Source organism: Phoenix dactylifera, chromosome 11 (assembly GCF_051530095.1).
Source record: "Phoenix dactylifera cultivar Ajwa chromosome 11, Ajwa_hap1_PhDact_Kaust_v1.1, whole genome shotgun sequence".
NCBI lineage: Eukaryota > Viridiplantae > Streptophyta > Magnoliopsida > Arecales > Arecaceae > Phoenix > Phoenix dactylifera.
This window is the reverse complement of record NC_143200.1, coordinates 9,967,732-9,989,553: the sequence shown is the minus strand read 5'-3', so window position 1 is coordinate 9,989,553 and position 21,822 is coordinate 9,967,732. Positions and strand designations below refer to the sequence as shown.

At 40.9% G+C, this 21,822-nt stretch overlaps 1 pseudogene; it reads left to right on the top strand.

Annotated features, from left to right (window-relative positions):
* Nucleotides 1–16,944: 16,944 nt before the first annotated feature.
* Nucleotides 16,945–17,042, top strand: LOC148703774 (small nucleolar RNA R71; annotated as a pseudogene).
* Nucleotides 17,043–21,822: the final 4,780 nt, after the last annotated feature.

Here is a 21,822-nt window from a genome sequence, read left to right as displayed (position 1 = left end):
GGACGCGAACGGATGAACTCAGATGCGAAAGAAGCAGACAGAAGCTGGATGCGGGAATGCTCGGGAGACTGCTGGAAGAACGGAAATGTTGGGATTCTTGCGAACGACTGGATGAACGCGTGGATGGCATCTGGATCTTTGCTGGGGACTGAGATGCGAATGAAATCTGGATGAAGCTCTGGGTGCAGATAAATCGGACGTGGAGGATCGCAGATGCTGAGATGCGTGGGAGGACTCCAGGAACGGCGGAAGCTACGGACGCGTGGATGGATGAACTCGGACGGAAAAGGGGAGGCTCGTGGATGCTGTGATATGGGCTCGGCTGAAGCACGGTGGTGTGCAGGATTCCTTCAAACGGACGCACAAAATGGGGAGGACATGCTGCTGCTGGATGTGGCTGCACCTAGTCGGCTAATGCTCCTTCCAGTGTGCAACTGGGACTGACCCCATGTGGTTGGCTAGTCACCTACGATGATGCATCTTTTTGAACCCAATATGCATTTTAGCTTTGATTTCCGATCACCTGCACCCAACAAAAATATAATATTAATACAGCACTTCTATCATTATTTGTTAGCAATAATACTAATTTAAGTGATGTGCAGATCGCACTTTTGTGCTCTCATCACACCTCCAACTAGCTTATTGCTAGTCTCTAGCAATTCATAGTAAACAATAACATGAGAGTACAAAATTATTGGTTGATCCTTTGATGTTTTATTAGAACTAATTGCATAAAATTAAGATAAGTGCTCATTTTCGTAGTAATCACGATTGCACTTAGCACGTGCAACAAGCCGTTAAACCCCTAGGTTACCCTAGTGGACGAGTGTTGTCTTGTGAGGGTTTTCAGGGATGTTACCCTCAAACATCATGAATTATATGACATGAGATTCTAATAAAAAAATATGAAATAAATCTTAAGCTAATACACATGTAATTAATTGATATTTATTTTCAAGCATGGCAACTGTCAAAGCAAGAAAATATAAAAGTGTAGTGTGCATCAAATCGCATGATTTTCTCAGAGTACTAATACCTCCACCACAACAGGGCACCGCCTGAGTTTTAGGTGCACTACTCAAGTCCACAAGTGTTTTCTACAATTTATTAGAACCTGATCCATCAAATTTTCAGAATATCACATGTTGTCTAAATTTGTCAAGAATGGTTCGCATGTAAAGAAAGAGCTATCAATCCCAACTAAATAACCCGGGCACACAGAGGTCCAACACAATAGAGTCAAACCAATCATTACCACATGTCACTAGGTTCAGTCCGACCAACCCTATTCATGCTTATTTTTATTTTTAAACACATATGACGATTACAATAGTCCAACATTAGGCTCTAGTAAGGTCCATGTAGCGAGCTTTCAGCTAATGACCCCCGATCCAGTTGGCTCAAGACATTAGGTGAAACATCCCTTGGACTTAATTACTCGAACCAGACTACGCCACGAGGCCAGACTTGTCATCATAATTTTTTTTTTTGAATAATAATTATGCAAGAAAAGAAAAGGTAGACTGAACCATATAGATAGTTTTATTATATATGTGGCTGCATCGTGACTATAGGTCAACCAAGGTTGGATCATAAGGCACCTAAGTAATCTAACTGGGATATTCAATCTCTATCTTTATGTGAAAACCAAATCATGAACCTTATGGTGCGAACAAGGATACTCGTACTTCTTTTATGGATAAGGCTAACAAAAATGCAGTTAACAAATATGAACTCCTGAGGCCTTCCTATTGTCATTAAGTACACGTGTGGGGATCTAATAATAGATCTCTGATCAGTCATAGTATGCATGTGTTCCTTGCTTTAATAGTTGCACAAACTCAATATGAAAATACATGTGCATTTGCTCAGAAAAGAAAGTAATAGAATAAATCAAATGCAAAAACAAGTTTTTTTTTTTTGCAAAATATTTCCCTCCCCCCAACTTAAACAATGCATTGTCCTCCATGTAAAAGATACAAGAAACGATATATGAAAGACAATAGAGAAAATAATATTGGAGAGAAGAGTAATACCTTGAGCTGTTGATATCCAAAAAAGAAGACCTACAAAATAAGAAGAAAAATAAAAGAAAAAAAATAATTCTAACTAATTTATACATACCTTTGTCGTCAAGCTCAGTCATAAGAAGGCTCCCCCAAGGAAAAGGAGTCTTCTTCATCTGCAAAATTCTTAAGAAAAGGTTTTAATCTGTATCCATTTACCTTAAAAATTTTGCCATCCTGTGGATTTTCAATTTCAACTGCCCCGTGTGGAAAAACAGTTTTTACAATGAAAGGACCTGTCCATCTTGATCGTAACTTTTCAGAAAACAGATGTAAGCGAGAGTCATAACAAAAAACTTTTTGTGAAGGTTCAAAAGATTTTTTTAGAATTGATTTATCGTGCCTAATTTTCATTCGTTCTTTACAAAGTCTAGCATTGTCATACGCATCTCGACGAATTTCATTCAACTCACTAAGTTGTAATTTTCTAGCTAAACCAGCATCTGACAATTCAAAGTTTAATTTTCTAATGGCCCAATACGATTTATGCTCTATTTCAACAGGTAGATGACATGCTTCTCTATAGACTAACCGATACGGAGACATACCAAGAATAGTTTTATAAGCAGTACGGTAAGCCCACAATGCGTCAGAAAGTTTTAAAAACCAGTCTTTGCGTGATGGATTCACCGTTTTCTCTAAAATTCGTTTAATCTCCCGATTGGCTAACTCTACTTGGCCACTAGTCTGCGGGTGATAAGGAGTTGCAATTCTATGGGCGATACCGTATTTTCGTAACAGGATCTCAAAAGGTTTATTACAAAAATATTTTTTCCATCACTAATTATAACCTTGGGCATCCCAAACCTAGAAAATATGTTTTCTTTAAGAAATTTTAAAACTGGTTTGTGGTCATTTGTTCGACAAGGCACAGCTTCTACCCATTTGGACACATACTCAACACCAACTAAAATGTACTCATATCCAAAAGACGGTGGGAATGGGCCCATGAAATCGATGCCCCACATATCAAAAATTTCAATAGCAGTAATGGGCTGAAGAGGCATCATTTGCCTACGAGTTAGACTTCCAACACATTGACATGGGTCACATGTCCTACAAAACTCGTGGGCATCTTTAAATAGTGTAGGCCAATAAAAACCACATTGCAACACCTTAGCTGTCGTTTTCTTAGATGCAAAGTGTCCTCCGCAAGCACTGGCATGACAAAAAGAGAGTACACTTTGCATCTCATGATCCGGAATGCATCTTCTAAAGATTTGATCATTGCAATACTTGAACAAATAGGGGGCATCATAATAATAACTCCTTACTTCACGCAAGAAATTATTCTTATCATTCGATCCCCAATGCTCCGGCATCCGGTTCGTGATAAGAAAGTTTACAATATCAGCATACCATGGTATAGTAGAAAGTGCAAATAATTGCTCTTCAGGGAACGAGTCTTTGATGGGCAACTGTGGTACCAAATCATGAACAACTAGCCGTGATAGATGGTCAACAACCACATTCTCTACTCCCTTTTTATCTTTGATAGTGATGTCAAATTCTTGGAGTAGAAGTATCCATCGTATTAAGCGTGGTTTGGCCTCTTTCTTGTCCAATAAATATTTTAGCGCTGCATGGTCCATGAAGATAACAATAGGAGCACCAAGGATATAAGAGCGAAATTTGTCTAATGCAAATACTACTGCAAGCAATTCCTTCTCGGTGGTGGTGTAATTCGCATCATTCAAGGTTTTGCTTGCATAGTAAATGACGTATGGCATATTATCCTTGCGTTGTCCAAGGACAGCTCCTATCGCATAGTCGCTAGCATCGCACATGATCACAAAAGATAATGACCAATCGGGTGGTCGCACGATGGGTGCAGTGCTAAGCATAGACTTCAACTTTTCGAATGCCTCTTGATAGGTTTCAGTCCAATTGAATGGTGTATCAATGGATAGGAGGTTACATAATGGTCGGGCTATGACACTAAAGTCCTTGATGAACCTCCTATAAAATCCGGCATGACCTAAAAATGATCTAACATCTCTAACCGTCTTGGGTGCAGATAACTTGGCGATTAAGTCAATCTTAGCTCTATCAACTTCCATGCCCTTCGATGAAATAATATGTCCTAGGACAATTTTCTTTGGCACCATGAAGTGGCATTTCTCCCAATTCAGTATCAAATTCTTTTCCATACATCGAGCTAAGACTGCTTGTAAATATGACAAACAATCATCAAAAAAATTGCCAAAAATAGAAAAATCATCCATAAACACTTCCAAAAACTTCTCGTTCATGTCTTCAAAAATACTGAGCATGCATCTTTGGAATGTTGCAGGTGCATTACACAACCCGAATGGCATCCGACGGAAAGCGAATGTGCCAAAAGGACAAGTGAAAGTAGTTTTTTCTTGATCCTCAGGTGAAATTTCGATTTGGTAGTACCCGGAATAGCCATCGAGAAAACAATAGAATTTGTGTCCTGCAACTCTTTCCAAAACTTGGTCTAGGAAGGGTAGGGGAAAGTGATCTTTTCTAGTGACCAAATTCAATTTTCGGTAGTCAACACACATGCGCCAACTCGTCGGAACACGAGTTGGGACTCGTTCACCCTGCTCATTTTTGACTACCGTCAGACCCGCTTTCTTAGGCACGACTTGAGTAGGACTCACCCACTTGCTATCGAAAATCGGGTAAATAATACCCACATCGAGCAACTTGAGGACTTCTGCTTTAACCACATCTCTCATCGTAGGATTCAACCTGCGTTGCATTTGCCTTGTGATTTTGGCATTGTCCTCCAAATATATCCGATGCGTGCAAATTAAAGGGCTAATCCCCTTCAAGTCGGCAATAGACCACCCTAAAGCTCCTTTATGATTCTTTAGAACACCAAGTAATTTTCTTTCTTGGGCATGATCAAGATCAGATGAGATGATTATAGGAAAAGTGTCCTCGGGTCCAAGAAAGGCATACTTGAGTTCCTTCAGTAAAGGTTTCAACTCGAGCTTAGATGCTTGTTCATGGGATGGTACTATCTTTGCTTCTCGAGGTGGCAACTGTTCAAATTCCTCTATTCTCGGTCTCCACCCATTGACCATCATGACATCCGAATTATCTAAAATGGGTGGGACCACATCATCAACAGTACCTTCAGAACACCAATCTATTAAACCATTGTCGGCCGATTCAGTAAATATTTCTTTTAATAGATATTCTTCCGCAATGGTTTCAACCCATTCAACTTCTTTACTTTCTTCATGATCACTGGGTTGTTTGCCTATACTAAAGACATTCAGTTCCAAGGTCATATTGCTAAAAGAAAGCTTCATGACACCATTCCTACAATTGATCAATGCATTAGAAGTTGCAAGGAATGGACGTCCTAAGATGACCGGAATTTGAGATGGTGAATTGGAAGCCGGATGTGTGTCCAGTTACTCCAGTACGATAAAGTCGATAGAAAAATAGAACTTGTCTACTTGGACCAATACATCTTCAATAATCTCTCTAGGGACCTTCACTGACCTGTCAGCTAATTGTAAGGTGACAGTTGTTGGCTTTAACTCACCCAAACCGAGTTGCTCATATACCGTATATGGCAACAAGTTCACACTCGCTCCTAAATCTAGCAATGCTCGCTCAATCCTAAAATTGCCAATGATGCACGAGATAGTTGGGCAACCTGGATCCTTATATTTAGGAAGAATGTTATGCTGTAAAATTGCACTCACATTTTCAGCCAGAAATGCTTTCTTCTTGACATTTAACCGACGTTTAACAGTGCACAAATCTTTCAAAAATTTTGCATATGAAGGCACTTGTTTGATTGCATCAAGAAGAGGTACATTGATTTTTACTTGCTTAAAAAGCTCAAGAATTTCAGAGTTTGGTTCAAGCTTTTGCAAAGGCTTTAATCTTTGTGGAAATGGTGCAGGAAAAGAACATTTAATTTTTTCAGTAGATGTTGGTGCTTCAGTTTCTTCGTTATCCTTTTCTTTTGTCTCGGGAGGGTCAGAATCAGGTATGACTTGAGTTTGTTCTGAGACTGGTCGGTCAATAACCTTTTCACTTCGCAAAGTTATTATACTCTTCGCTTGTTCTTTATGCGAAGTTGAAGATGATGCATTGCTACTGCCATAGACTTGAGGGTTAGGTTGTGGTTGAGCTGATAGCTTACCCTTCTCTTGAGAACTTAAAGCAGTGGTCAGCGTTGTCAGTTGATTTCTTATTTCATCATTGATTTTAGCTTGACCTTGCATTAAAGATTGCAAAGTTTCTTCGAGACTAGGTTTTTGAGGGGGTGTGGGTGCATAATAAGGTTGCGGAGGTGGAGGAGTTGGGTTATATACTTGTTGAGGTTGGTCATTCCTCCACCTGAAATTTGGATGGTTCTTCCATCCAGGGTTGTAAGTGCCCGAAAAAGGATTATTGAAAGATTTTTGATAGGTATTCATAACATTGGCCTGATCGTGCAAGACTTCCTTAAATGCGGGTATTGTGGGGCAATCAATGGTGAGATGGCCAGGCATCTCACAAATCCTACAACACTCGTTGTTATGTTCTATGGTCTTGACGGGTTCAATCCTTCTAAGTTCAATTTCCTCTACCTTCCTGTTAGATGTATGCCCTAGAAGCCAATTTGGCTGACACATTGTTGATTCTAGGGACATAATTTTGTACTTGACTGTTTATTATTGAATAAATAAAAGGCATTTTTTCATTCATATTATTTATGTGTCTATGAATCGTCCAAGGAATTAATAAGATGATGATACATATTCTCAAGAGTTGAGAATTTGAGCCATGTATCATTGGTGATTAATTTCTAAATGCTCCTGATCAATGGATCATCACGAGGACGGTGATCGATCCGATCAGTGCACAGATCACTTTCCTTCTGGATGGACGAGACTTGAGTCCACAGTGTAGGGACACTGAAGTGATAGTGCAGGTGCTTGTTAGAGAACAAGGGTACTGAGCGTGACCAAGACAAGAAGTCACTTGGATGTCTATCCACTCGTCAGTGACTTGCTTGATGTTGCAGTAGTGTGACTGGTCCTTTGATCTGCGGTGCTTCGGCTACTCACAGTGAGGTTATTGTAGTTTGACTACACACATACATGGTCTCTAGCCATATGGGTCCATGCAGTGTAGATTGGCTGCAGTAAGTTCACTGTAGGAGTAGGGTATGCACCTATAAGGAATCTATCGACCTTGATAGAAGAGGAGTGATCCTATGTGATTTGTTAGACTGAGTTCTAAGACCTTGGCCAGGGCAGTAATATAAAGTGGAGAAAGAGTTTTCCACTATCGAACTCGAGTCAAATAAATCTTGACATATGACAGACGATGGGGTTTGACGAGTTGTCCATGACCTCCGTCCTGTAGGGATCCACGATAGTAGGACTGTATCACATGTTAACTGCACCTAGAGGTTCATCATTCCATTCTGCTGGGTAGCCACTACATGCTGCTAGGTGTCACTGGTGGATGGTGGGACTCACAGGGATTATCTCCATGATCGATAAACCCTAATGAGTTGAGTTGGAATCGTTCCAACTCATTGAAAGGAGTTTTCAATGATATTGAGATAGAGATCACAATATATCTCACTACCAGTCAGAATAGAACCTATGGGGTCACACACACTAGAAGTATTGACCGATCCGATGGTTGAAATCGTGATTAGGAATCACAAGTAATCAATTTGATTGATAAGAAGTTGAAGAAGGAACAAAGGGAATTAATTAATTGGACTTGAAACAAGAGTCCTACTTCGAGTAGGATACCTAGAGTCCTAATTGGATTAGGACTGGGAATCCTAGTTGGAGTAGGACTGGGATTCCTACTTGGAATAGGATTCCTACAATCCTAATGAGATTAGAAATTTTGAATTAAAATTGGATTCCTACTTGGAGTAGGATTCCTAGAAATCCTAATTGGATTAGGACTTCGGATTCAAATAGAGTCCTAATTGGATTAGGACTAAAATTAAATACATCCTAATTGGATTAGGATTCCTTAAGTCTAAATTAATTATTAATCTAATGAATCAACATGACTCCTAATTGGATTAGGATTGAAGAGTTCAATTGAGTCATGGTTCATTCAAGTCCTAATTGGATTAGGACTAGCCTAGATTGGATCCAAATTGGTTCATCCTTGGGCTAAGCCTAATTGGATTAAGGCTAAACCACATTAGGGCCTCCCAATCCTCATTAGATGAGGATTAGGGCAACATGAGAGGGAGGGGCTCACGCCCCTCCTCCTTGGATCTCTTGGTGCGGCAACAAGAGGGGCCGGCGCCCCTCTTGGTAATACATCAAGGGCTCCTAACTTGTAGGAGCCCTAGATGTTATAAAAGGAATCCCCCTCCTCTCCATCACGTCGCCACCCTCTCCCTCCCTTGGTTCAGCCGCCAGCAAGAAGAAGGGAAAAAGAAGCCATGGCGCCCTCCTCTTCCTCCTTTCCTCCTTCCAACGCAGGGAAAAGAAAGTAGGCTGCAGGGGCCTTGCTTCTTCCTCTTCTTCTTCCTTCTTCTTCCTCCTCTCAAGTATATTCATGAGTTGAAAGAAAGAGAGGAGATCAGCCATCAAAAGTTATCTCTGCAAGGGAGCTAGCACCCCGGTGAGATAGAAAGCTTGGATCGGATCCTGCTTCGTGTGGATACCCGTAGAGGCCGGACGTTTGAACGGCTTCAAGCGAACCCTCTTCCAAAAACCACGAATTCAGATTTGCGGTGATCATCTACCCGCGCAAGGTGAAGATTTGATCTTCCTAATAGTTTTAAAAGTTTTAATTCTTACCTAATTACGAAAGGTCTCGAAACAACGTTCATGCGATGAACGTTGATCCCGCACATGCCCCCCTTTCCGCTGCCATCTGATTTTTGTTTGAAATATCAGCGGCATGGGCGGGTTCCCAACAGTGGTATCAGAGCCTAGGCTTCGTAGATTAAGGTAAGAATTAAATATCTAAAGGCTTATTGGATCTGAAAATTGAATGATCATGCATGCTGAAAAATTCTGCATGCAGATTTTTCAGGGGTGCTGATTTTTGCATGCTGATTTTTATGTGATAAAAAGATGATTCTAATTGCATTGTTAATGGGATTACAAAGTTTAGAATCATGATTAGCATGATCAGCGACCTATGTCATGATATAATCAGTTAGTTTTCAGATCTGAAAATTATAATTGTTGCATACGGTGATGATCATAGGATTCAACCCCTTTTGGTATCAAATGTAATGACCTGCGATGTGATCTGCGATGTCATGTAATTTTTCAGATGCTTGCATGCATCTTATTTGATGTTTTGAGAGGCCTGCGTGCCTTCTAAAAGAAGATGTAATTTATTTTTATTTTTATTTTACATCTGGTTGTATTTCTGTGATGTGATGTACATCAACGATCAAGCTGAAGCAAAGGCATGAGATGAAAGGTGATCTAAGCGGTTGATGGCGATGGGATCAAGAGTTGATCAAGGATCGAATCAAGAAGGCTTGGAACCAATTCAAGAGTTGAAGACCACTTGATCGATTGATGTGCATGTGCTTGTAATACGACCTAATTAGAATCCATGATCATCACCTATTTAAAGTTTAACTTTATTTGATGCTGCGATTATAACTGCCTGTGATGTACCGTTTGCATGAGATGTGAATGCGAGTCGGGTAGATAGGTTTACATGTGATGTAGCAAACCCAATTGAGACCTAAATCAAAACCTCCTCAATCAAGTCGAGAGTGAACCGACATGAGCAAGTCATATTAGATTAATTGATCTAATTGGTGTCTAGGAAAGCATGAAAGGTGGTTACTTAATTAGGACCTTACTCTCTGAGTAAGGGGAGCCTCCCACCTGCTTATCTGGCCAATTGTTCGATTACCTCTTATGAAGGGCTCAAGTTGCAAACACTAAGACCTGATTAACCAATATTAAGTCAATAGGTCTTCCACTGTAGTAGAGCTGCTAAGGCCTTTCTGATGTTGATTTGTCTCGGCTGGACACAGTGGTCAAGTTGCATCGGGGGGCTGGACCTCTCTATAGACATGAGATGTTGTAGGGTAAAGGTGGGGTTGGGCACCAATAACTGTTAGGTGAGGACCCAATGACGACTTTATTCCTACGGTTATACGGTGGGTCTGACTTAACTAAGAAATGGGACCAATAACTGTTAGGTGAGGTCTTCATTGCTTAGAGACCAAGTTGCACTGCAACATGCTTGAGAAGCATTGTACAAGAGTTGTACACTCATCCATCTATGTGTCACCAATAACTGTTAGGTGAGGTGGCATGTAAATCGGTGGGACCGCAGTACCCACTAGAAACTCTAGTCGTGTGGGATTTCCGTTTCTCTACCAGGGGAGTGTAAGGGATTCGAGAAAATAGTGGGAGTTACATTTGTTCTAAAAGACCTTAGAACAGATTAGGATCAAGTACAAAAGTCTAACTAGAATCTTTACTCTCTGCAGATACAATGTCAGCTTCAAACCCTTTGACCCGTATTCTTGAGACCAACCGACTGACCGGAACCAATTACAAAGACTGGCTTAGAAATCTCAAAATTATTTTGAGCTGTGAGAAAATAGGCTACATACTCGATTCAGATATCCCCACACTACCAGCACGTCCTACTGATGTTCAGCGTCAGATGCATCAAAAGTGGTTGGATGATGACATTAGAGTAAAATGCTATATGATGGCATCCATGTCTAATGAACTCCAATGCCAGCATGAAAATATGAAGACTGCTAGGGACATACTGGCACACCTGCAAGAGTTGTATGGTGAGCAGAGTCGCTCAGCTCGTTTTGAAGTGTCCAAGAGGCTTTTCAAAGCGAAGATGCGCGAAGGGCAGTCTGTCCATGATCACGGTCTGACCATGATCAAGGACCTAGAGGAGCTTGAGAAGCTCGGTATGGACATGCACAAGGAATTACAAGTGGATTTGATCCTACAGTCACTTTCTGATTCATTTGGTCAGTTTATAGTAAACTACCACATGAATAAGATTGAATGCACTAAGACTGAACTAATCAACATGTTGGTAACTGCTGAGGGAGCCTTGAAAGGTTCAAGGGGCAATGTCCTTGCTGCTGAGTTGACTTCTGGTTCCAAGAGAAAGTCTACTTGGAAGAGAAAGAAGCCTGCAAAGAAGCAGAAGAAAGACAAGAAGCCAAAGAAGGAAGTTCAAAAGAAAAAGGCTAACGACAAAGGAAAATGTTTCCACTGCAATGTCGAAGGCCACTGGAAGAGAAACTGTCCTTCATACCTCGAGAGCCTGAAGAACAAGAAAGGTGACACACCTTCAGAAGGTATAGACTTGCTCATAATTGAAACTAATCTAACGGTTTCTTCTACTTCTAGTTGGGTTATAGATTCTAGTTCTAGTGCTCATTTGTGCACTACCATGCAGGGTCTAAAGGAAAGTAGAAGGCTGGCGGAAGGTGCGGTAACCCTTCGGGTTGGCAACGGGGCAAAAGTTGCTGCTGTGGCTGTGGGCACCTACCATCTGCGACTACCGTCTGGATTTAGTTTAATACTTAGAGACTGCTATTATGTACCTGTTGCTAGCAGAAATTTGATTTCTGTTTCATGTCTAGCACAGGAAGGTCATGTTTTTACATTTGACAAAGACTGCTGTTCTATTTATTTGAGAAATAAAATAGTCGCACGTGGTTTCATGATTGACAGTCTCTATCATTTACATATGGATGTATCTGTGAATGTTACTGAGCAAGATGTGAGTGCCAAAGGATCCAAAAGATCCAGAGATGAGATAAACCAAAGATATTTGTGGCACTTCAGACTTGGCCATATTGGAGAGGATAGGATGAACAGAATGGATAAAGATGGGCTTCTCGGCTCATTGACTTCCGAGTCATATCCAGTTTGCGAGTCCTGTCTTCAAGAAAAAAATGGCTAGACTGCCCTTTGTAGGACATGGGGAGAGGACCACTGAAATACTTACCCTAGTACATACAGATGTATGTGGCCCATTCGATGTGCTTGCCAGGGGACGTTATTCTTACTTCATTACCTTTACCGATGATTATTCACGGTATGGGTATGTGTATCTTATGAGACACAAGTCTGAATCTTTTGAAAAGTTCAAAGAGTTCAAGAATGAAGTAGAAAAACAAACTGGAAAACCTCTTAAGGCTCTTCGATCAGATCGAGGAGGAGAATACCTTAGTGGGGAATTCCGGGACTATCTCAAAGAAAACGGCATAGTCTCACAATGGACACCTCCGGGTACACCTCAGCTCAACGGGGTGTCAGAGAGGAGGAATCGGACCCTATTGGATATGGTCAGGTCCATGATGAGCTTCACTGATTTACCTATGTTCTTTTGGGGAGATGCCTTACTCACAGCAATTTATTTATTGAATAGAGTTCCCTCTAAATCTGTTCCTACCACACCGTATGAGATATGGCATGGTAAGAAACCAAGTCTTGGTCATCTCAAGATTTGGGGATGTCCAGCCCACGTCAAAAGACTACAGGCGGACAAGTTAGAGGCTAGGACCATAAGTGCTCGTTTTATAGGATATCCTAAAGAGTCATTAGGATACAATTTTTACGTCTCAGAGGATCACAATGTGTTTGTGAGCTGTCATGCCATCTTCTTGGAAAATCAGTTTATCCTTGATAGAGGCAGTGGGAGGAAAATTGAGCTTGAAGAGAAAGTCTCTGAAAAGCAACGAGTCATGGATCCTATAGAACCCATTCATAAAGAGCCAGTACACGATGTCCCTCAACCACCTCGTAGATCTAGTAGGGTCTCCCATCCTCCCGAGAGATACTTAGGTATACTAGAAGAGGATACCGAGGAAATGTTCCTAGTGGGAGATAGGGATCACATACAGGATCCCAAAACCTACAACGAGGCGATATCTGATATCGATTCCGAGAAATGGCTGGAAGCAATGAAGTCAGAGTTAGACTCCATGCGTTCCAACCAAGTCTGGACCTTAGTAGACCCACCAGAAGGTATTGTACCTATTGGATGCAAATGGATCTACAAAAGAAAGATAGGTTCGGATGGAAAGGTAGAGACCTATAAGGCAAGGCTTGTGGCGAAAGGGTATAGTCAGCGCAAGGCATTGACTATCAGGAGATCTTTTCACCTGTAGCCATGCTAAAATCCATCCGAACATTGCTTGCCATTGCAGCATTTCATGATTATGAAATCTGGCAGATGGATGTGAAAACTGCTTTCCTGAATGGACATCTTGATGAAGATATCTATATGGAACAGCCTTTGGGTTTCACTTCCAGTGATGGAGATCACAAGGTCTGCAAGCTGCAAAGGTCCATCTATGGACTAAAGCAAGCCTCTCGGAGTTGGAACACTCGTTTCGATGATGCAATCAAAACGTTTGATTTCATCAAAAACGAAGAGGAACCATGTGTTTACAAAAAGGTTAGTGGGAGTGCTGTAGTTTTTCTCGTACTGTACGTAGATGACATTCTCCTGATTGGAAATGATATTCCCATGCTAATCTCGGTCAAGGTCTAGTTGTCAAAAAGAATTCTCCATGAAAGACCTTGGGGAAGCATCCTATATTTTGGAAATAAAGGTCTATAGAGATAGATCTAAAAGAATGCTTGGCTTTTCACAGAAGATGTACATAGAGGAGGTGCTGAAGAGATTCAACACATGAGCAAGATTCCCTATGCATCGGCAATGGGAAGCCTCATATATGCCATGCTGTGTACACAACCTGATATAGCTCTTGCTGTGAGTGTCACAAGCAGATATCAGTCGGATCCAGGCAAAAAGCACTGGATAGCTGTGAAAGAACAGTCTTAAGTACTTGAGAAAAACTAAGGACATGTTCTTGGTCTTTGGGAGAAGATCAGAGTTGAAGGTAGAAGGATGCACACATATTGATGATAGAAAGTCTACATCAGAATATGTGCAATTGTGGTTCAGTAAATTGGAAGAGTTCCAAACAACCGATCATTATAGATTCTACCTTAGAAGCTGAATGTTAAGCCGTATCTAAGGGTGCAGTGGAAACCTTCTGATTAAAAGTTAATTGCAGAGTTAGGTGTAATGTCATTAGATGCCATAACACTTTACTGCGATAACATTGGCACCATAGCACAAGCTATGGAGCCATGGTCTCATCAGAAAAGCACATAGAGCGGCGCTTCCATTTCATACGCGACTATGATGTAGAGGTGCAGAGAGTAGACTCCGCGGATAACGTGGCAGACCCGTTCACTAAGCAGCTGAGTCAGCAAAAGACTGAAGCCCACCTTGAGAAGATGGGCCTAAGATATATGACCAATTGGCTTTAGTGCAAGTGGGAGATTGTTAGATGTATGCCCTAGAAGCCAATTTGGCTGACACATTGTTGATTCTAGGGACATAATTTTGTACTTGACTGTTTATTATTGAATAAATAAAAGGCATTTTTTCATTCATATTATTTATGTGTCTATGAATCGTCCAAGGAATTAATAAGATGATGATACATATTCTCAAGAGTTGAGAATTTGAGCCATGTATCATTGGTGATTAATTTCTAAATGCTCCTGATCAATGGATCATCACGAGGACGGTGATCGATCCGATCAGTGCACAGATCACTTTCCTTCTGGATGGACGAGACTTGAGTCCACAGTGTAGGGACACTGAAGTGATAGTGCAGGTGCTTGTTAGAGAACAAGGGTACTGAGCGTGACCAAGACAAGAAGTCACTTGGATGTCTATCCACTCGTCAGTGACTTGCTTGATGTTGCAGTAGTGTGACTGGTCATTTGATCTGCGGTGCTTCGGCTACTCACAGTGAGGTTATTGTAGTTTGACTACACACATACATGGTCTCTAGCCATATGGGTCCATGCAGTGTAGATTGGCTGCAGTAAGTTCACTGTAGGAGTAGGGTATGCACCTATAAGGAATCTATCGACCTTGATAGAAGAGGAGTGATCCTATGTGATTTGTTAGACTGAGTTCTAAGACCTTGGCCAGGGCAGTAATATAAAGTGGAGAAAGAGTTTTCCACTATCGAACTCGAGTCAAATAAATCTTGACATATGACAGACGATGGGGTTTGACGAGTTGTCCATGACCTCCGTCCTGTAGGGATCCACGATAGTAGGACTGTATCACATGTTAACTGCACCTAGAGGTTCATCATTCCATTCTGCTGGGTAGCCACTACATGCTGCTAGGTGTCACTGGTGGATGGTGGGACTCACAGGAATTATCTCGATGATCGATAAACCCTAATGAGTTGAGTTGGAATCGTTCCAACCCATTGAAAGGAGTTTTCAATGATATTGAGATAGAGATCACAATATATCTCACTACCAGTCAGAATAGAACCTATGGGGTCACACACACTAGAAGTATTGACCGATCCGATGGTTGAAATCGTGATTAGGAATCACAAGTAATCAATTTGATTGATAAGAAGTTGAAGAAGGAACAAAGGGAATTAATTAATTGGACTTGAAACAAGAGTCCTACTTCGAGTAGGATACCTAGAGTCCTAATTGGATTAGGACTGGGAATCCTAGTTGGAGTAGGACTGGGATTCCTACTTGGAATAGGATTCCTACAATCCTAATGAGATTAGGAATTTTGAATTAAAATTGGATTCCTACTTGGAGTAGGATTCCTAGAAATCCTAATTGGATTAGGACTTCGGATTCAAATAGAGTCCTAATTGGATTAGGACTAAAATTAAATACATCCTAATTGGATTAGGATTCCTTAAGTCTAAATTAATTATTAATCTAATGAATCAACATGACTCCTAATTGGATTAGGATTGAAGAGTTCAATTGAGTCATGGTTCATTCAAGTCCTAATTGGATTAGGACTAGCCTAGATTGGATCCAAATTGGTTCACCCTTGGGCTAAGCCTAATTGGATTAAGGCTAAACCACATTAGGGCCTCCCAATCCTCATTAGATGAGGATTAGGGCAACATGAGAGGGAGGGGCTCACACCCCTCCTCCTTGGATCTCTTGGTGCGGCAACAAGAGGGGCCGGCGCCCCTCTTGGTAATACATCAAGGGCTCCTAACTTGTAGGAGCCCTAGATGTTATAAAAGGAATCCCCCTCCTCTCCATCACGTCGCCACCCTCTCCCTCCCTTGGTTCAGCCGCCAGCAAGAAGAAGGGAAAAAGAAGCCATGGCGCCCTCCTCTTCCTCCTTTCCTCCTTCCAACGCAGGGAAAAGAAAGTAGGCTGCAGGGGCCTTGCTTCTTCCTCTTCTTCTTCCTTCTTCTTCCTCCTCTCAAGTATATTCATGAGTTGAAAGAAAGAGAGGAGATCAGCCATCAAAAGTTATCTCTACAAGGGAGCTAGCACCCCGGTGAGATAGAAAGCTTGGATCGGATCCTGCTTCGTGTGGATACCCGTAGAGGCCGGACGTTTGAACGGCTTCAAGCGAACCCTCTTCCAAAAACCACGAATTCAGATTTGCGGTGATCATCTACCCGCGCAAGGTGAAGATTTGATCTTCCTAATAGTTTTAAAAGTTTTAATTCTTACCTAATTACGAAAGGTCTCGAAACAACGTTCATGCGATGAACGTTGATCCCGCACATGCCCCCCTTTCCGCTGCCATCTGATTTTTGTTTGAAATATCAGCGGCATGGGCGGGTTCCCAACACTTCCTAGTGAGGGCTGCCATTTTAGCCTGAATATCATCCTGAGTACTAAGGTTGTAAAGGCCCCTGTGTCCAATGCTAGTAGGCTTAGGCAAAGGTTTATTCACTCTGTCCCCTGTATCCCATAATTGTGCAGTCTCTGCGAGAGAGTCTAAATAGTCCCATGCCTCATCGGGTTGCTTTTCCAAAAATAGACCATTGCACATAGTCTCTATAAATTGTTTTAATTGTGGAGACAACCCTTCGTAAAAGAAACTAATGGTTCTCCATGTTTCAAACCCATGATGAGGACAAGAGAGAAGCAACTCTTTAAATCTCTTCCAGCATTCATAAAATGTTTCATGGTCTTTTTGTTGGAAATTACTAATGTGCCTTTTTAAAAAGTTAGTCTTTTGTGCGGAAAAGAATTTTTTCAAGAATTCTCTTTGCATATCATGCCATGTTCCCAGCGATCTAGGTCTCAAGGAGTTCAGCCATGTTTTGGCTTTATCCTTTAAGGAAAAAGGAAATAAGATCAATTTAAGGACATCTTCCAATACATTTAGCACTCTAAATGTGATGTTAATTTTCTCAAAATCCTTAAGGTGAAGATAAGGGTTCTCGGATTCCATTCCATGATACTTTGGCAGCAATTGAATTACCCCTGGTTTGATTTCAAAGTGTCCTACGTTTTCAGGAATAATCATGAAGGTTGACTAGTCCTAGTAGGGTGTAAGTATTGTCGAAGTGTCATAACTGGAGGTCTACCTTCATCACCATGGTGACTTCCTACGTCGTCATCAACCATCTCACCAAATCTGAGATTTTGCGAAAGAGTTTCAGTAATATGATCCAAAGAATTGTCAAAAGTTTTTCGATTCAAACGCCCAGTGTTATCCCTATTCCAACCTAGCATACAAAATTTAATTTTAATTAATTTTTTTATTTATTTATTTTTAAATGATCACCCTTGATCTTTTCTTAAAGTTTTTTTTTATCAATTTTCAATTAGCAACAAGGTTAATGAGATATGATAACAATAAAATTCTGAATCTAAAAAAAAAATTTAAACACAGAAAATTCAAAACAGACAGCAGCAAGGTTTCAGATTAATATAATGGTCTCAAAATGTCAATCAGACGTTCAGATAAAAGAAACACAGGTCCTGCACTAGATGAGCAAATTTGAGTTCAATCAGACGGTTAATTACTTTGATATCAGAGTTTGATGCAGACTGTGCAGGGAATAAAAAAACAGCAGTAAAGATTTTTTTTTTCGAAAGAAAAAGACTAACTACTAAAGTACAAATTAAATCTAAAATTATACTAATAAATCAGCCGTTCTCCGGCAACGGCGCCAAAAACTTGACGCGTTCGCAAAAATGCTTTCACGAAACTAATCTTCCAAGTATAGGAGAATCGCATAAGTAGTAAATTCTCAGAAGTCCGAGGTCGAATCCTCAGGGAACGAAATATATATGAGATTATTTAATATAATTTTAGATTAATTAATTCAATAAATTTGTGAATAAAGATGATGTTTTGCAAATAGAAAATAAATCAGCAAACAGATAATTGAAATTTGGATAGATTAAGATGGTGTAGGGATCTGGAATCCCCTTCGATGATAATATTTTCAACAATTAAATTCTGCGATTCTTGATTAAGGATCAATCAGATAGAATAGTTCTAATTATGGAGTTTATAATTTGAAAACATAAATTCAAGATCTAAGTATTTATCGTGCCGATACGTCTACGACAAATCAAACATCGAAACGATCCATGAATCAAGAAATATAAACCATAAAAGATCTATCTCATAAATAAGCATGCAAGAATCAAAAATATATTAATAGATGTAAATCAAAGAGATCAATCGTTCAGAATTTACTTGAAAGAAAATAAGATATCAAAGGTTCCTCCATCACCCGTCACCTAAGAAATCAGCCACTCATTTCTAATATTAGCCCCTCTTTTCTTTTCTTTTTTTTTCTTTTTCTTTTCGGAAACAAGGCATCCCCTATTTCCTTTTCTCTTTTTTTTTCAAATGGCCCGAAACAGAGTATCCTCTCTGTTTTTTCGAATGAACTCCCTTTCCTTCCCAGCCGAGAGGGATATATCAAGCTGGCCTCGATCCCCTTCTCACACGCGGTGGAGATGAGCGGACCCGATGGATCTGGGATGTGGATCGTGGGATCACGGTTGCTGGGAACTCGGATGCTGGCTGGCCGCGAACGTGGCATGCTGGGAAGCTTCACAGATCTGATTCGGAAGCATGAGATGCGGAAATGCGGGAAGCTCGGACTGGGAAGACGCTCGCGAATGGAATGAGGAGATGGAGCTGAACCATGCTGGGACTCAGCTGAACACATGGACGCTGGAAGCTTTCACGGACGGCTGGATGAGGGGTCGCACGCTGGGACGCTCGGGAGCTCTTTCGCGGGATGATGGGCTGCACGCGGACGGTTGGGAGGAGCATGGACGCAGGGACCTAGATCTGGGAGAAGCTGGATGCAGGATCTTCGGTTGCTGTGAAGCTTGGGACGCGAACGGATGAACTCAGATGCGAAAGAAGCGGACGGAAGCTGGATGCGGGAATGCTCGGGAGACTGCTGGAAGAACGAAAATGTTGGGATTCTTGCGAACGACTGGATGAACGCGTGGATGGCATCTGGATCTTTGCTAGGGACTGAGACGCGGATGAAATCTGGATGAAGCTCTGGGTGCAGATAAATCGGACGCGGAGGATCGCAGATGCTGAGATGCGTGGGAGGACTCCAGGAACGGCGGAAGCTGCGGATGCGTGGATGGATGAACTCGGACGAAAAAGGGGAGGCTCGTGGACACTGTGATATGGGCTCGGCTGAAGCACGGAGGTGTGCGGGATTCCTTCAAACGGACGCACAAAATGGGGAGGACATGCTGCTGCTGGATGTGGCTACACCTAGTCGGCTAATGCTCCTTCTTGTGTGCAACTGGGACTGACCCCATGTGGTTGGCTAGTCACCTACGATGATGCATCTTTTTGAACCCAATGTACATTTTAGCTTTGATTTCCAATCACCTGCACCCCACAAAAATATAATATTAATACAGCACTTCTATCATTATTTGTTAGCAATAATACTAATTTAAGTGATATGTAGATCGCACTTTTGTGCTCTCATCACAAATCCTTTCTTCAATCATCTTCTTTCTAGCTGTTATGATGCCCGTGGCACTCTCGCGCATTTATCTACCCTCTGTCGTTAGACTTATCCTACAATATCTCTTGCAAGCTAGCAGGTCAATAGGTTCTGCAACATACTTGGAGAGATGCTAGGCAAATAGCGGTCCACACCTTTTCTGATATCACCATTCAAAGGCTTTGAAAAAGATTGATTAATCAATTAGCAAGCAGCATGCATGGTCTTACTCCAAAATGATTTTGGCAACTTAGCATATGACAATATGCACCAAATCTTTCACAATGTGAGATTCATCCACTTCGCCACACCATTATGTTGAGGAGTGTCAAATTTTGTCTTCTCACATCAAATACCATTGTCATTGCAGCAGTCTTTAAATAGACCTCTATATTCTTTACTATTGTCAGCATGGATGCATTTTAAAGGTTGCCAACTTTTTTTTCACCTTTAGCAAATGTTTGAAAATTCCAAGAGCCCCGTCTTTGTGTTTCATAACATAGACCCATACCTTTTTAGAAGCATTATCCACAAAAATCACAATGCAAGAAGTACCATCCATGGATTTTACTCTCGCCATAATATCGAAATGAACTAATCCCAACAAATCATGCGTTCTAATTTGAAGGGTGTAAAGGTGACTCTGTGTTGCTTACCATGAATATAATGAGTGTACTAGTTTGAATGTATACCTTTGGCATCTGAAATGAGTGGTTTCTTTACAAGAACGTGAAGACCTTTTCTGCGTGACCAAGTTGCGTGTGCTATGGATTCATAGTTGTTCCTTTCTCTATGGCATTCACTTAGTCTTTGCACACTTTAGCTTATTTTCAATAAAGATACAACACTTCTTCTCCCCTGCTATAATCAAAGTACCCTTGATAAGCTTTCAAGACCCAATAACAATTTTGTTTTCAAAGCCTTCATCATCAAGTTTTTCTGGTGGAAACCAAGTTCAAACAAAAATATCTTTAAATATTATCTCATCATACAAATTAGTCTTAAGACAAACATCACCTAGCCCCATAATTTTGCTTATTCCACTATAACCAATATTCGCCAATTCAAAATCTCTCGTCTTGTAAGAAATGAAGAAATCCAATTATGGGGTAGCTTGACATGAAGCACCACCATCGATAAACCATTTCAAGTCTTGGTTGGTATTACCTAGGTAAGTTTCATGACAAGCAAATAAAATAATAAATTTTTTATTGGAAGATATCACAGTGGTGTCCTCATCCTCTTCTTGCCTTCGCTTTTTTCTCCTTCTTCTTTCTAAGAAATTTGCAATCCTCCCTCAATTTTTTGAGACAAGAACTAGTGGTTGTGAAAAATCCATATTCTCCTTTTAGTCTCATTCTTAAGCAAGCTAGCTTTAGCCATACTCATTGTTATTACACTATTTAGTACTTCCTCCTTAGGAGGCGGATCATGCAATTGATTTAGAGCCCTAAGCAAAGCCACCTGCCACGACACCCTACCAAATGGCACCTCCAGATCTAGAAGAACTAAGGAGGCAACTTAAGGAACTCTTGGATGCTGATTTATTCGGCCATCAAAAGCACCCTATGGAGCCCTAGTTCTTTTCTAGAAGAAGAGTGATAAGAGACTACACCCATACATCAACTATTGAGCACTTAATAAATTGACCATCACAAACAAGTATCCTATCCCTCTAGTATCCAACCTCTTTGATCTCTTGGTTAGGCCTGATTCCTTACCAAACTAGACTTGCGATCAGGATACTATCAAGTATGGATCGTGGTAGCAGATGTTGCTAGGACAACTTGCGTCTCGAGGTATGGCTCTTATGAGTTCCTTGTTATTCCATTTAGATCAATGAATGCTCCGACAACATTTTACACCTTCATGAATAAGCTCATCCAGCCTTGATTGATTTGTAGTAGTCTACCTTGATGATATAGTGGTGTATAGTAGCATAATGAAAGAGCATGTGGAGCAGCTAAGGGTGGCTTTCTATTTGTTAAG